Source organism: Acinonyx jubatus, chromosome B2 (genome assembly GCF_027475565.1).
Source record: "Acinonyx jubatus isolate Ajub_Pintada_27869175 chromosome B2, VMU_Ajub_asm_v1.0, whole genome shotgun sequence".
Lineage (NCBI taxonomy): Eukaryota > Metazoa > Chordata > Mammalia > Carnivora > Felidae > Acinonyx > Acinonyx jubatus.
The window spans coordinates 86018696-86036540 of record NC_069385.1 but is presented as its reverse complement, the minus strand read 5'-3'; the positions used below and the strand labels follow the sequence as shown (position 1 = coordinate 86036540).

Here is a 17845-nt window from a genome sequence, read left to right as displayed (position 1 = left end):
GATTTGGTGTCTGGTGGGAGCCACTTCCTAGTTCTCACTGTAACTTCACATGATGGAAGGGAGCAAAGGAGCTTTCTGGGGCCTCTTTTATAAAGGGCATTAATCCCATTCACGAGGGCTTTACCCTCATGGCCTAATCACCTCCTGAAGGCCCCACCTCCAAGTACTGTCACATTGGGGATTGGGCTTCAACAAACTTGAATACTATAGTACAAATGTATTTTATTCTTAGGGCTCCTGGGTGGCTCAGTCGGTTAATCGTCCCACTCTTGATTTTGACTCAGGTCATGATCTCACAGTTTGTGAGTTTTAGCCCAGCATCTGGCTCTGTGCTCACAGGGTGGAGCCTACTTGGGATTCTCTCTCTCCCTCTCTCTCTCTTTGCCCCTCCCCTGCTCACCCTGTCTCTCTCTCTCTCAAAATAAATAAATAAATAAACATTAAAAATCTATTTTGTTCTCTGACATGAGGGAGAGATTAATTGGAGGTAGGCCTAGTGTTTTTTCTAGCCCCTAACTAAGGACTATAAGACACACAGGGCACACTTACCCATAGAGACTGAACCATCTCTAATTGTAAGTGACATGGAATGATCCTTGAGCCTTTGATGGTCTCCTGGGACTCCTATGCTTCTGCCATCAGGCTGATTGATCATTGAAATTCACCTTCTAATCTTTATCACTTCAGCTTGAGACTCTGACACTTGTTAAATCACATAAGCCCTTGAAAGGATAAATACTTTCAAGCTGTCTTCAGTCAACATTCATTCATTTTGTCATCAGTATGGACTGAGCATCTGTTCTGAGTAAGGCTAGGTACTAGATTACAGGGATATGGAGAAGAACAGAGCAGACCTGGTCATCCCATTTTACAGACCTCAAATGTATAATTCTGGTCATTTATTGGCATTTATTGTGCAGATTTTGTAGTGGCATGGGCACAGAGAACCAAATGGTACTGGAATTTCCTGTAGGGGGGAAGAAGGCAAGACCAACCAGATAGGGCAAGAGCGTGGTACAAAAAACACCTTTCTGGACATTGCTCTAGAGCTAGCTGGCTTTTCATAACCGGCTGCTTAAATTCCAAGCAGGCATGAGAGACACTTTTTCCTTCTGCCACCTTCCTAAAATTTCCTTATTGTACCAAAACATATGTCATCCACTTTTGAGATGCAAAGCTTGGAATCTTACTCTGTGGCCTGAGGAAAAGAAATACCGTTTTACTTGGGGATGGGCACTTCTTGCTAATTGTTTAAAGACATATTTCTGTCCATAAGATTTTGAAAATAGTACCTAAATTGTTTATTTGGCATCAAGGAAAGGCATTTGGAATCAAGAATATATTTCTATTACAAATTTTAAAATGTTTAAAAAATACTTAGATGTCAAATCTCCTTAGTTGCCAAATTCTTGGTTCAACTTTCTCCTTATTTTCACTTAAATTGAAGGTTTTTCTAAAGACAGAAAGTGGAGTACTTCCTAACATACAATATTAGATTTTTGCATTATTGGCCAGTAAACAGGATATATTTTGGCCATAGGTGTTTGAGAAAGTAAAATCTTTCAACAAGTTTACTTTCTGGGGGAAAAAAAATCTGTTTTTTTAAGGATCAGGAAGGAAGGAAATGAGGACTAATTCCCTAGAAAAAACCCGACAAGCAGACTGCCTGTAGGACATGAATCCTTGTTTCCTAAGCACAGGCAGGCTGCTGAGTGTTTTAGATCCAGTGATTACACAATCTGTTATAATGTAAGCAGATATCAATTTTAAGCTCAAAACAGATTTTCCTAGTGTGTCATGTGTAAAAGCTCTTTCCAGATGAAAAATAAAAATCTGATTGTAGTTTTACGGTGAAATACTTTAGCTGAATAGAACTATAAAAGAGATTGATTCAGGTATGTTTTCCATTTTTCCATCACCAAAAGCATTTTTTTCTGTATATGTGGCTTAGTTACCTGATTAATCCAGGAAAAGATCTCAGTTATGCTGGTGATTGTATTTGCATTAAAGTGGTTGAGAATTAAAACACTTTTTTAATGTTAAAATTGTGGTGTTACTTTCACAGAAAATATCCCTGAACGCACTGAATTTGGTTGTCTGTAGGCAAGATTTTAATTAGCAGTATTGTTGGGGAGTCAAATTCCTCTAAGGGCCTGGCAAAGAGGGCTGGGGCCTTCAATACCTTCATAAATTTACTTACCAGATTCATTAAGATTTATAGGAACCGTGCAAAGTATTTGGAACCAGCACTATTGCTAATTTCCAAAGAGAGGAATAAAAAGGCTTTGACCTAAGTTCCTGAAACATTTGTGTGGCTGCTATTTTGAATTCTAGAGATACTTTTGCAAAAGGTAAAGTGCTTCCAGAAAGACTCCCCATCCTGCAGCTTTATTTACTGACAGAATTTTGAAGTAACGTTAAATAATTTATAATTTTCAGCCACATTTAATTAATTTTCCACCTCATTACTATTTACAAGTGCTGTATCATATTGAATAATGACTTTGTGTTGTTTGTTTGCTGGATACACCACTATGGTAAGAATAAAAGCTGCAAATTTGCAAATGTAAAGAAATGTTGTTTAAAGAACCAAAGAAAGGGGAGGGCCGTGGGGAGAGCTTCACTTATTCTATAGCCTTTAATTGTATAATTAAGAACGTTCATGAAAATTTGAAACAGAGGTTCTGAACCTGGCATCTGTGGACCGTACCTCAATTCTTAGGCTGCAGAGCCTCTGAATCTACTGATACTGTAAGCAGAATTTAAAATGTGCGTGCATATATGCTTTTTACTAGATTTTCTAACTTTTGTCAGATTCCCAACAGTGTTCAAGGTTCAAAAAACCAATTAAGAATTATGCTAAATTTTAAATAAAAAATCAGTGAAGATACAAATAATTTTTGGAAGTTGCCATAGGATTAATTTTCTCCCAAATGATAATTTAAGGATGTCGGAGAGCATCTCTTCAAATGAATATATTTATCAAGTGCTTATTACAAGGAAAGAATCTTTTTACTCTGCACTCTCTTGGTATAAAGTACTTGTTCTAGTATTTAAGGCATAGTATTTCCTATTGAATAATGACAGCCATTTGTAAAATTGCTGACATGAAAAAATAGAACAAACTTGCTATTTCACAGGGAATTGAACATTTTGGTTATCAAAGCATTATGTTATGTAATTTAATAAATATGGATAAGCAAATCTCCAGCAATTTAATGCAGTCTTTCTCTGTCACTTTTGTTTAGCACTTCAGTTTCCCAATTGCCTTCATACCATCTTGTTTGATCTTTATGATTATATTTTGATGCATATGTAGCAGGATTTGTAATGCTGTTGTTGTCATAGATGAGCAAAGTGAAGTTATTGCATGAGTTGCCTATAGCTAATAGAAGCCAGGCATGTAGGTCTTTTGACTTCTAAAATGTGTGTGTTATTGCACTGCAACATGTTGCCTTTCCATATGTAACATGACAGGTATTATTCTCACTCTAATAATTCAGGTTATGTTGGTTATTTCTATGACTCATGTAATCACTGTGCGATTCAAAATAAAACCTCTCATGAATTAAGCCTTCTAATAACTTGGATTCTAAATTAGGTGACGTAGGCTGTCAAAATATTCTTTTCTAATAATAAAAGTGGTTGTAAAGCAAAGTTCATTGTACATCATGTGGCATGTTGCAGGGTCATTTTTGGTCACATCAATAAAATCACTAACTTTGTCACCTAGTCCCTAACTTACCTAGTCTAACACTTTCTTATGTTTTGTTTGTATGTCACATATAATAAGAAAGGATGTTAATTGCTGCAAAACAATAGCACTAAATAAATGTGTATGGAATACAGATGTGGAAAAATTGCTCAGGCGATTTACATATGCTTGTTTTGTGTTATAAAATTATCAGTTTAGTTCAAAATCATTGATTGAGTACCTAAATTGCCAGATGCAGTGATGGATTCTATGGATACAATGGTATATATGATGAACTCTGTCCCACATCTCAAGGAATTTATATATGGTGGAGATTTGGATTGTGTCAATCCACATTTTTTTATATGCGATACTTGTGTGGTACATTTGTGTGAAGTAGTGGAAGCCAGGATATCTGGAGATTGGTATAAATCTCTTTCCACCAACTGACTTCATATTATGGATAGAAGCTATAGAAGGTCCATGTTTGGTCCTTCTAGTTATTAGTGCTTTGCAAAGATGGAAACTTCTCCTCTTGAGAATAGCAAGTTCTCTACTATGAAAGGTGTTCCAACAAAGATTTGATGAGCTCTTAGGAAGGATTGTAAAGGGGCATTAAATAGTAAGTAGTCATTCTAGGGACAAAGTTTTCTTCCAATTCTGAGGTCCTATGACTTGACAAATCATTTAACTCAATGCTGCCTTTTCTTTACCTTTCGAAATAAACTAAAATATTTTATCTATTTATGTTATAGGATGGCTCTCTAGTTTGACAAATATATAGTGGTGTAAAATTGCTGAAAATGAGTAATTAGTCTTGCAAATTTTTTGCTTACTTACAGTTTTGTTTTTTACAAAAGAAGAAAATCAATTAGTTTATATACTTCTGCAAACTAAAAAAGGCCCAGATTGGCTATTTCTTGATAGAATTTCTTGTTACTACTGAAAAAAATCATTAATACAAAGTCATTAAATTTACTTTTGTTATTAGTTTATTTAAGGTTATCTGGAGGAAAAATAAAAATAAATATTCATATAGTCTTTTTAAACAGCCTTATTATGGCCTATTATAATTTATATACAATAAAATCCCCCTTTATGACAAGTAAATAATTGTTAGCCAATTTATAGAATTGTTCATTCATAACCCAAATCTAATTTTATTTTATTTTATTTTTTTAAGTTAATTTATTTTGAGAAAGAGAGAGAGTACGATCAGGGGAGGGACAGAGAGAGAGAGAGAGAGAGAGAATCTCAAGCAGGCTCTGTGCTGTCAAGGTAGAGCCCAACTCAGGGCTCCATTTCACAAACCGTGAAATCATGACCTTAGCTGAAATCAGGAGTCAGACACTTAACTGACTGAGCCACCCACACCCCCCAAATCTAATTTTAGAACTTTCCATCACCCAAAACATCCCTCAAATCTATTTGCTGTTACTCCTTATTCCAAATCCCAGGCCCAAAGAACCACTGATTTGCTTACTGTTTCCATAGATTTATTCTTACTGGATGTTTCAGATGAATGGAATCATATGATCTAGTTTTAAGAGTATGGTAGAGGATCACCTATGTTATATACATTCATATTTCATTCCTTTTGATTGTTGAATAATATTCCATGGTGTAGATATGCATATTTTGCTGATACATTCATCACTTGATAGACATTTGCATTGCTTTCAGTTTTTTACTATTATGGATATCAGTGCTATGAACATTCATTTGCAAGTCTTTTTTGGACATTTCTTATAGGTAGGTAGGTAGATACCTAACAATATAATTACTGGAATGTATGATGAGTTTATGTTAAATACTTTAAGAAACTGCCCTGTATTCCAAAGTGGCTATACATTTTACATTCCCATCAGCAATGCATGAGGATCCTGGTATCTCCACATCACTTGGCTTTGTCAGTCTTTTTGATTATAGCAATTCTAGTTGATATGTAGTTATATCTCATTGTGGTTTTAATTTCCATTTCCCTAATGATTTGAACATGATACTGAACATCTTTTCAGTACTTATTATCCATATGTATATTTTTAAAAAATATTTATTCAAATATTTTGCCCAGTTTTAAATTGGGCTATTTATGTTTTTATTATTGAGCTGAATAACATGTTTATATTTCTGGATACAAATTCTTTATCCAATACATAACTTGCATATCTTTTCCCAGGCTGTGGCTTGTCCTTTAATTTCCTTAACAGGGCCTTTTGATGAGCAGAAGTTTTTAATTCTGATGAAATCCAATTTATTACTTTTATTCTGGGGAATTATGCTTTTGTTGTCTCTAATCAATCTTTACCTAAACTTGAATATCTATCATTTCTTGTGTTTTCTTTTAGACATCTTATAATTTTTGGCTTTACATATAAGTCTGTGATCTATTTTGAGTTAATTTGTGCCTGTAATGTAAGGTAGGATTTAAGTGGGTTTTTTCTTTCTTTCTTTCTTTCTTTTTTTGTTTTTACTTTATGTATGGAAATCCAATTTTTCCAGACTATTTGTCTGGAAAAAAAAAGAAAACAAAGAAAGAAAAAATGCTTTCTCCATTCAATTGCTTTTGTATCTTTGTTAAAAGTCTGTTGTCTGTAAATATTTGAATCAATTCCTGGACAGTCTATCATGTTTCACTGATCTATTTGTCTGTCTTTATTCTAACCCCACACTGCTTGATTACTGTAGCTGTATAGGAAGTTTTGAAATCGGATAATGGAAGTCCTCTTCTGTTGTTCTTTGGCAATTCTATGCTTTGCTATTGCAAATATTTGCTTTGGCAATTCTGTGATATGTCCTTTGCATTTCCATACAAATTTTAATATTAACTTGTCAGTTTCTAACAAGTTTTCTGGAATTTTTGATCAGGATTGTGTTGAATCTATAAAGTAATTTGGGGACAACTGGCTTCTTATTACTGAGTTTTCTGATTAATGAACAAGATATACATTTATTTAGGGCTTTAATTTCTCATTGTTTTGTAGCTTTCAGTGTACCAGTCTTTTATATCTTTTGTCAAATTTATCCCTAAAGAGTTCATATTTTTAGATACTATTGTAAGTGACATTATTTTTTAAGTGTTAATTTCTGATAGTATTGTGCTGAAATATGTAAGTAATATTGTTTTTTATATATTCTTTTGAATCCTAACTTAGGTAAATGTAGTTTTTTGAGGTTTCATCAGATTTTCTACATAGATGATTACGTCTGAATAAAGAAATGTTAAATATTCTTTTCCAGTGTGGATGCCTTACATTTCTTTGTATTTCCTTATTACACTGTTACACTGGCTAGAACCTTCAGTAAGATATTGAATAAAAATGGTTAGATCAGATGTCCTTGTCTTGTTTTTAATCTGAGGAGGAAAGCACTTAGTCTTTCACCATTAATATATTAGTCATAGACTTTTCCTTGATGTTCTTTATTAGATTAAGAGAGTTCCCTTCTATCCCTACTTTACGGAGAGCTTTTATCAGGAATGACTGTGAAAAAGTGTCAGACACTTTTTCTGCATCTATTAAGATGGCCATTTAGGTTTTTTTTTTTAAGTTTATGTATTTATTTTTGAGAGAGAGAGAGGGAGAGAGAGAGAGACATGATGGGGGGAGGGACACGGAGAGAGGGAGAGAGAATCCCAAGCAGGCTGTGTGCAGAGCCCAACACAGGGCTCAATCTCACGAACTGTGAGATCATGACCTAAGATAAAATCAAGAGCAGGATTCTTAACTGACTGAGCCCCAAGGCACTCCTTTTTTACTTTACTTTTATAATTTTTTTAGTTAATATGGTGAATTATATTGATTGATTTTGAGATATTAAACCAACTTTGTACTCTTAGCATAAACTAGTTGGTCATAATATACTATGCTTTTTAGATATTGTCAGATTCAGTTTGCTAAAACTTTGATAGAAATTTTTATTTATGTTTATAAACGATGTTAGTATAGTTATTTTTTCTTATAATTTTTTGGTTTTGGTAGCAGGATGTAGTATGGTTTGGGAAGTACTCTCTCCTCTTCAATTTTCCTGAAACAGTTTATGTAGAATTGATATTATTATTTTTTAATAATTGGTAATATTCACTGGTATGCCATTTGGGCTTGAAGTTTTCATTGTGGGGAAGTTCAAAACTATACATTCAACTACCTTAAAAGATATGTGATTATTTGTGTTATTTTTCACTTCTTGGTTGACCATTGCTAGTTTGTTCATTCAAAGAATTTGTCAGTTTCATCTAAGTTGTAGATTTTATTGGTATAAAGTTGTTTATGTCATTTCAATATTAATGCTCACACATCATCATTTTAATATCTATAGAGTCTATCCTTAGTAATACTTTATTGATCCTGATATTGATAATCATGTCTACTGTCTTTTTTTCATCAGTCAGGCTAAAGGTTTATTAATTTTACTAATTTTGATTTTCTCAAAGACCAGCTTTTGGTTTCTTTCACTGATATTCTCTATTGGTTTTTGTTTTCTATTTCATTTGTTTTTTCACTCTAAATTTATTACTGCCTTTATTCTGCCTATGTTGGATTTAACTTGATATTCTCTTTGTATTCCTTAAGATGGAAGCTAATAACGAATTCTTTCACCTTTTGTAGTTCTGAAGGACTTCGTTTTGTCTTTCTTTTGGATTCTGGGCAAAGGATCCTGGGTTATTAGGGACTTTTATTGTATTTTAGTTTTTTAAAGATGTTGCTCTATTTTAATTGTTTCTGATAAGAAGTTGATATTATCTTTACATTTGTGACTCTATAGGTAATGTATCTATTCTCTGGCTGCTTTTAAGATTTTCCTTTTATCACAGGCTTTGAGCAATGTGATTATGATGTGAGCCTTGGTGTAGCTTGCTTCATATATCTTGTACTTAGAGTTGATTGAGCTTCTTGGATGTGTGGATTTATAGTTTGCAACAAATTTGGGAACATTTTAGACATTTTTCAAATACTTTTTCTTTCCCCTCTGCTTTTGTTTCATTCAGGGATTTTGACTGAAATTGTCCCACACTCACTGATACTTTGAACATTTAAAAAAAATTCCTTGTTCTATGTTCATTTTGGTTAGTTTTTATTGCCACATCTTCAAGGTCACTGACTTTTTTCTATAATGTTTAATCTGCCCTTAATCCCATACAGTGTATTATTCATCTCACACATTATAGTTTTCTTCTCCAAAAGTTTGATTTGGGTCTTTTTACAAAAACACTGTCCATGTTTCTTCTTAATTTTAAATATATGGAATGTAGTTATAACAACTTTTAATATTCTTGTCTAACAATTTTAACATCGATATCAGTTCTGGATCAGTTTTGGTTGATTAATTTTTTTTTCTCATGATGGTTTCTATTTTCTTGCTTCTTTACATGATTAGTAATTTTTTTATTGGTTCTCAAGCATCGAAATTTATCTTGTCTAGATACTTTTGTATTCTTACAAATATTATTTAGATTTATTCTGTGACACAGTTAAATTACTTGTGAGCCATTTGATCCTCTCAGGCCTTGCTTTTCAGATTTGTTATGTGGAACAAGAGCATGTTTATTCCAAGTCTAGTTATTTACCACTACTGAAATAAGACCTATTTCAGTACTCTATACAGTGTCCTGTCAATTATGAGAATTTCCAATCTGGCTGCTATGAGAAAACACAATTTTTGATCTGCTATGAGCCACATGTACTGTTCCCTTTAATCCTTTTGGGTAATTCTTTCTCTAGGCTAGAGTAATTTCCTCATATTCATGAAGTGAACAGCACTCAACTGAATACTTTAGAGGATCATTTGCCAGTATCTAGAAATCTCTTTTTGTGTATCTCTCTACTCTTTAATACTCTCTTCTGAGAACAAACTACCTTGGTCTCCCCAAAATAGAAAGTTGCCTGTCTCCATTTGGTTTTCCCCTCCCTGCTGCATCACCTGGAATATTTTTCAAGGCAGTAAACTGGGGCAGTCATAAGGTTAATCTCATTTATTTCCTATCTCTCATGGTCACTGTATTTTCTTGCCTGCGGTCTAGTCTTTTGAAAAACATTGTGTATATTCCACTTTTTTTTTGATTAGAGGGTAAATTTTGTCCTTAAAATCCCAACTTTGCAAAGCATAAGTCCCTCTCAATCTTCTTTTGTAATAAGAGTTCCTTATTTTCCAAGAGACAGAGCAAGCACTTATTTGGCCACACAATTTGGCCCTTACACATTTGCTTGCTAAAAACACAATTTTCTAAATTAATCTCTTGAGGAGTTTTTTTGATCAATTTTCTAAACAGTGGTAAAACATCTTTTCTTTAACCCCTATTGATCCTTTTAAGAACACAACAATTTAATTGATAACATTCATTTTATTGCACAGTTTTCAATTAGTCCTGGCAGGTTTCTTTTCTCTGCTTTTCTCCTTTATAACTCTACTGCAGTGTCGGCACAGACGCCCTATTCCTTCTGGCAAAGATGCCTCTGTGCAAAGTTTTTTTGGGATGACTAGCCTAAAGATGGTTTCTTCCAGCTGCAGTTTAAAGTGTTAGGCTGAAGAGAGAGCCTAATTCATTTGATTTCTGATCTCTATGATAGCATATCCCTCCCTAAGCAGTATGAGAGTCAAGGTCAGCTGCAGCTAATCATCACAGGATTTGAACTTCAAAAAAATGGAAATAGAAGGTTTTCACAGAGAGCCCTTATATCCTTTTGCTTCCTTTCCAAGACTTACAAGAGCACTTTTTTTTTCAATCTCAGGGCAGAATGAAATCATTATTCAGTCTTATCCTAAGGGGGTAAGAATCTAACTAAATATCCATTTAAAAATATTTCCTTTTCTTAACATGTACATTCCTCAATGGATTTTGTGAGGATTACTGAGCTCCTGTTTTTGTTTCTGTTTTTCATTTTTCCTTTTTGTAAAATAGACTAGGCTCCTTAGAGGAAAGTAATTCAATAAAATACTTGTCTAAAGTGTGAGGTTTAGAAGACATCTGTTTAAGAAGGCTAGACAAGGAGGAAAGGGGGGAAATGACTTAAACATCAAGGACCCTACATACAAGCATGCCCACTCATTTTGTGGATGAAGACTTACTGGCAAATCTATTAGGCCTGCAGAGAAAGCTTTGGGCTCTGGGCTAGGTTGCCTGGATTCAAATCCTGGTTCCTCTCCTTACTGGCTGAGCAATCTTGGCCAAGTTACATAACTTCTCTGTATCTCTATTTCCCCAGCTATAATTTGGGGGGGTGGGGGTGGTAGCACCTCTTTTTTCGGTTTGATATGAAGATAATTCAAGTTAATATTTATAAAGCACTTAGACTAGTTCCTGGTGCCCAGAAAGTACTATATAAATATCATATAAAATATGCATTTTAAAATATATTTACTGGGAAATATAACTATCTGCTGACCCAAGAATCACCCCCTGTTCGGAACTGTCATTTTATGCAAATATTATGAAGGTTGAGCTCTATTGGGAAATATAATTCAAATTTCTATAAAAGTACTTGCGTAGAAAAGTTTCTCGTCTCGTACTACAATAAATTAACAAAGCATTTTTTCATCAAAAATGTATTGAAGGCTTCCTGGATATTAAGCACAATGCAAGGTGCTAGGAATTTAAAGATGAATAAAGCCCGCATTTCACTTAAGAACATTACAGTTAGCAAACGAGTAAATGGATAATTTTAAAACGGTGTGCAGATGCAGTAGCAAGATTGTTTCTAAGAAGTACCTGATAAAAGTTTCTAACCAAGGTGTGTGTGTGAATATGGGGCAGGACTTGGGAAAGTAGGTCAAAGAAAACCTGCTGGAGTTGGTGAGTGTAAGTCAATCAAGCCATTAGAAGAAAAGGGTGTTCCTGGCAGAGGGAGAGAAACAGCATTGTGGCTCAGGGAACAAAGTCAGTCATATGTTCAGCACTGCTGGAGCTTAGTAAGAAAGCGGCTCTGCAATTTGATGAACATTACCCTTCTTTGCTAGCAGCTTTTACTGGTGATCTCTTTAGATAGAGCAGTGTTGTCTTTAAAGAGCTAATAAGCAAGAATGGGACAGTGGTTGCTAGGGTGGAGGCTGGGTCCTGCAGGTTGGCCAGATCCTGTTGGGTCATTCTAGGCTCTGGAACTGGACTCAAACTCTGAAGTTCAGGACACAATTTTATTACTTCTCTGAGAGGTGAAGTGAGTCACAGGGTTGATACATAATACCTAGATTCATAAGACACTGATTTTCAAGCAGATATCATATTATGAATACACACAGAACTCTAAATCTTACACAATAGCAAACCTACCACATGGTCACACTACTTCCAGTTCTCATTGTGTTGGGCAAATCCATTTAGGAAATCAGATTAGAGATCAGAATGCTGACTGGCCAGCATCATAACTGAACAAAGATCATACACATTATTGGGAGACATTTCCAACAATCTAGATTAGTGGAGAACCCACTTTTTTTCAGTCTGCAAACATCTCTACCTCAATGACATATATCATCCCATGAGGATGAGAAAAGTATCTTTCTGGAGACAACTGAATAAAATTTGATAATTTATTGCTTCATGGTTTCCTAGTTTTAGAATTGTGTAATATAATGGACTTATTTTAACATGCCCTTATCTCTGACTAGGATATTACAATATACAATAAGATACATTGATTGACTTAGCAACAGCTTTCCCTAACACCAGATTCAAATTATGTATGTTATGTTGTATTAAAGAAACACTGTGTTCTTCTTCTTTTTTTTTTTAACACTTATTAATTTTTGAGAGGGAAGGGGGAGGTGGGGCAGAGGAAGGGAGACAAAGGATCTGAAGCAGGCTCCCTGTCATGAGTGCAGAGCCCCATGTGGGGCTTGAACCCCGACCTGAGCCGCTTAACCGACTGAGCCACCCAGGTGCCCTAAACACTGTGGTCTTCTTAATTGGATATGGGGAGGAGGGGGTTCCTTTGTTTCTCGACAAAGAAAAAATTATAAAACCTGTCCCATTGTAAGTTACTACTGTAGTGTTGATATCATTCATCATCTGTTGATTTTTTTGTTAGGTTTCAAGGGATAATTTTGTCTTTACCTCATATCTAAAATCAGAGTTTTTTGTTTTTGTTTTGTTTTGTTTTTTTTGGTAGCTAACTGCTTACTAATTATAGCTTTTACATGTACTTATAGGGCCAGCAATGAAAGAACTGCTTAAACATGCATCTCTGGGTAAGTAAAGAGTATTAATGATAAAAACCAAAATACTATAAGAAAGTTACTATTCCTCTTTTGCAAACTTCTGAAGCAGAAGAGAAAAACCTGAATGTACTATATTTTCATTTCTTTTTTTTTTAATGTGCAAGTATTTATTTTAATTACTCGTATATAAAGGTCATTATTTTTGGACAACAGCAAAGCATTTTGTTGTCCACTCTTTCCATTCCCAAAGGCATCCACAGGTTTTGGTAAATTCCCATTATCCTCGCAACTGTGTTTCATACTAACTGCAGGGCTGTCAGCAGGTTCATCATCAATCCACCTCCCCAGTGCTTTGTACACTGCAACTTGCATAATGAGATAAAGGCAAAGATTGAGGGAGTGCCAGTCAGCTCCTTCCAAATGGTTGCAGCCTTGCAATAGGCATGCGAGCCACTGGCAGTGTCAAAATCCAAATGCGTGTCTAATATCACGGGTGAAAGTCTTCCGGGACTGATGCAGCGAAACACTAGTCACTTCAGGAGTACAACTGTTATCAAAAACTAAATAGTCACTTGAAGATATTTTCTGTGGCTTGTTCACTTTGTCTTCATAGCATGAGTTATATAAATCACTGCCATACCTGGCAAAGCTGAATATCCCCATACCATCTATCAAAGAGGCCTACCCAAAGACAAAATTCCAGGAATCTCTTGGGTAAAGATCAATCATTGTTATTCCCACAATACAGAAGACATCTCCAGGTTTTTTCTTTTTTAAGAACTTTGGGATGTGCCCTGCATGAATTTGTAGGTTCTGTGTGTTATCATTGACTCTAAAAGAGCTCCTCCTTACAGAGACAGGAACTGGTTCTAGGAGTTTTACTGTCAAGCCATGGAAGGATGCTTCACAGTAGCCCTTGAGCCATTTAATATTCTTCACTGATAATTCTGGTGTTTCCTAGAGATCCAATGCACTGTATATAAATACTGCATTTCTCTAGAGAGAGTGCCTTTCTGAAAGGAGCACTGAAAAATTGCTTGAAGTCTTGGGGAGCCTCAAATGGGAGATGATCCAGTCTGATTGCAAATGCAAGGTAATAGGTCCAAAGAGATCATTGTCTGGCTTGAAGGTTTCATTCAGCAAACGCCATTTGCCAGGATCTAACTTCTAATACTGTGACACAAGTGTTGGGTTTTTTGAGATGAGAGTTGTTTTTTGTGTCTGTTCAGAGTGCCTTACTGTTTGTATAATGACAAGTCTCTTCCATTCACATCGTGTTCCTATGTAGAGCTGACATCCTTCCTTCTGAATGTGTCAAACAGCTGTTTCACCATGAGGCTTTAGGGAGGAAGGCTCCCATTGAAGTTTTTGCCTTACAAAGTTGGGCATGCCTGGGCAGGTTGGGAAAGTACTCTGCAGAACACCTTCACTCGCCTCCCAGCCGGGGCCACCCTGTATGCCTTATATTTTCATTTCTTAATTCCTTCTTTTTTGGTACGTCACTTAGGACAAATTAACGCTTTGATCTCATCAACATTTTCAAGTTACTGTCTTCCCATATGAGCTCATTGAATATTTTTTATGTCATTTGAATTTCGTAGTACCTTAATCATTAAGTCAGTAATGTTGCCTTGAGTCTTGCAGTATAACATCTACTATATGGGACAGATAATTATCTATAAAAAAAGTAGTTGGGGAAGTAAGATACAATGCATGAAAAAATATCAAATATTTTTCATTAAAAATCAGATAAAATTTGTTTTACTTGAGAATAAAATTATTCATGAATTTTGAAAAAGAATTATAACAAGGATTAGAGCAGTTAAAATTTAATGATTCGGGTGGGACCCATAATGATTTAACAAATGTGTAGGTTAACCAAGTGATGACACATGAGACATTTTAGAAAAGGAAAAGTATGAGAAAAAGCAGATGGAAATGAGAAAAGTGTGTGTGTGTGTGTGTGTGTGTGTGTGTGTGTGTGTTGTTGAAGAGTAGGCTATAATAAGAAGTAGTCCTATTGGTGGGGGGAGTGTTCCTGTTATGAAATACCGGTAAATATATTTGAATGGGTAAAAAATGCTACCATTTATAAAGTCCTTACAATGTGAGGTGTCCTGCATAAGTTATCTCATTTCATTCTTAATCAAAAACCCGTGAAGTAGGTACTACTGTTCTCATCTCCATTCTACAGATGAGGAAGCTGAAGCTCAGTGCCTAAGGTCACACAGCCAGTGAATAATGGAGTCAGGTTTGGTACCTAGAGAGATTGTCTACTGAGTCTGGGCTACTTCTGTAAGAGAATCAGGACACATATTTCAGAGTCTTAATTAGAAGAAACACGAATTCTGACTTGCCTTAAGGTGACAGAGCTCATTATAGTTCTCTGAGTGATTTGGGATGAGCTCATGAAATCAATGGGGAGAAGGGGATGCATGTGAGGACAAGTCAACAATACAAAATCACCATTGTCTTATCTGTCCCTGCATTTTTGGATATGTAAAAAGATGAATAGCATAGATTGCCCTCACCCCAACACCACCCATTTTCCCCTCAAGCTCTTTCTAGTTTAGCTGAAGGAACTAGGCTGGGCCCCATTTGTGGGCACTTTAAGAGGTTTGGGTAATTTGGCCTGCTGGGAGGGGATTATTTTGTAAACCAGGAAAACAAGTGAATAATACCCTCGATCTGGAGTGGATGTAATTTTTGCTTAAACATGCATCATACTCACCTTAAGGTTCATTTGAGCTGGCTATAATTCAAGCTATGCCATCTTTTTATGAACACATACCATAACCTCAAACATGTTTCTTATCTGCTAAGTATGACAGTATGCTCTGACATCTGACTTTCTCTTTTCTTAAATACTCAAACCTTGGCTTTTAATGAAATCCCACTACACTGGTGGTCTTTTTGAATGATTCATGCTTTTAATTTTTCTCAAAGATTCAAATGTGCTTTAACATTGGTAGTTCCGTAAATCAATAAAATAAGTAGATAAATTAGTCCAAGCAGCAATATAATTTTTCTTTCCCGTGCAGTAGACAGAAATAGTTTACTAACTTCCTAGTCAACCCAATTCAGAAAAGCATATTCTTGTTAAAAAAAGAAAATGACATATACACTCCTTCTGTTTAGGTGCTACAGTCTCTGAAATTTTCTGTAATAATAACAATAAAATAAGCATGCTTTTGGTGTATATATATGGCCAAACCTTAAAACTCAATGAGCAGTGTTATTGCCAAGAGTAATTATTATTCAGATTTTGACCATATGGAACATAGTTAAAATAACTGCTTTAATGTCTGTTTTCTACAAGTTCTTTCATCTATGACATTTTGGAGGCTGTTTCTACTGATTGATTTTTTTTCCTTCATTATGGGTCATATTTTCCCACTTTGTTGAATATCTTTAATTTTGATAGGATGCCAGACATGAATTTTATGTTGTTGAGGGCTGATATTTTTGTTTTCTTTTAAATATTCTTGAGCTTTACTTTGGGTTGCAGTTAAGTTACTTGGAAAGAGTTTAATCTTTTAAGATGTTCCTTTTAAGCTCAGTTAAGTGAGATCAGAGAAGCCTTTAAACGTAGGGCTGAATATTCCCCACTGCTGAAGAAATACTTTTCTGAATACCCTACATAATGCGTTTTGCATTATGAGGTGTTTTTTTTTTCTATTCTGGCTGGTGGGAATATGAACTATTTTCAGCTCTGTGTGATCTCTGAAGATGGTTCTCCCTGATCTTTTCTGGTGGCTTTCTTTCTGCTTCATGTGGTCTCCTTACACATAAGTGCTCATTAGCACACAGCTGAAAAGTCAAGGGAAACCCTTAACCAATTTCCACATCTCTCTCTCTCTCTTACTCTCTCCCTCCTTCCCTCCCACTTCTCCCTCTTTCCCTTTTCCTTCTCCCCTCCCTTTCTGCAGTGCTTCTCTCTTTGTGCAACTTTTTCCTGTCCAGTATTTTGCCCTGCAAACTCTACCCACTGTGTCTTTGCAATTTCTTACCTCTGTCTCCTAGCTCAGGAAGGTTTTCAGACTCCCTGCACTGTGGTCTGGACATGCTGTGCTGGCAGTGAGCTGGGGAAATCCCATGGCTCACCTTATTCCTTTCCTATCTCTCAGAGATCACTTTCTTGTGCTATCTGTTGTTCAATGTCTAAAAGCTGTTGGTCCATATAGTTAGACTGGTCTTCTAGTTGACTAAGGATGGAGAGTAAATCTGGTCCTGGTTACCTGTCTTGGTTGGAAACAGAAGTCCAGTTATTCAGATTTTAGATCTGCCAAAAAATAAAATTAAAATTTGAAAATTTATGGAGCCTATAGTAAATTATGAGAGACTTCATTGTGCTCAAACGTGAATCTGGGATCATTTAGATGTTTTGTAAGCCCTGTGAGCAGAATGTGGATGTCTTCTAGATCCTCATTATGTTACTTCATTGCAAAAATCAATGTCGCAAAATTCTGTTGTACTACAAATCAAATTTTTGTAAGGAGGAATGAGCCAAACAAAACAAATAAACAAACAAAACACAATTACTTTTTTAATTTTTTTAATGTTTATTTAATTTTGAGAGAGAGACAGAGACAGAGAGAGAGAGAGAGAGACAGAGTCCCAGTGGGGGGAGGGGCAGAGAGAGAGAGGAAGACACAGAATTGGAAGCAGGCTCCAGGCTCTGAGCTGTCAGCACAGAGCCCAACACAGGGCTTGAAATCATGAACTTGAGATCATGACCTGAGCTGAAGTCAGATGCTTAACCAACTGAGCCACCCAGGTGCCCCACAAAACACAACTATCAACTGCATTTGGGACCAAAACAGTGGTGATATGTATGTTTATATACATGCAAACATGTATACACTTTGTTTTGAATGGTGTTATAACTGATAACTGACAATAAAAATTTGAGTATAATAGATCTTACGATTAGTTGGATTCTTGGTTAAATTAATATTAATTTGATATATCTTGTGTTATGCCTTATGTTGAAAATCTTCC

The 17845-nt window shown here is 35.4% G+C and overlaps 1 pseudogene; it reads right to left on the bottom strand.

Moving 5' to 3' along the window:
- Positions 1-12978: 12978 nt before the first annotated feature.
- Positions 12979-17845, bottom strand: part of LOC106980301 (archaemetzincin-2-like) — a 34378-nt pseudogene continuing 29511 nt past the window's right edge.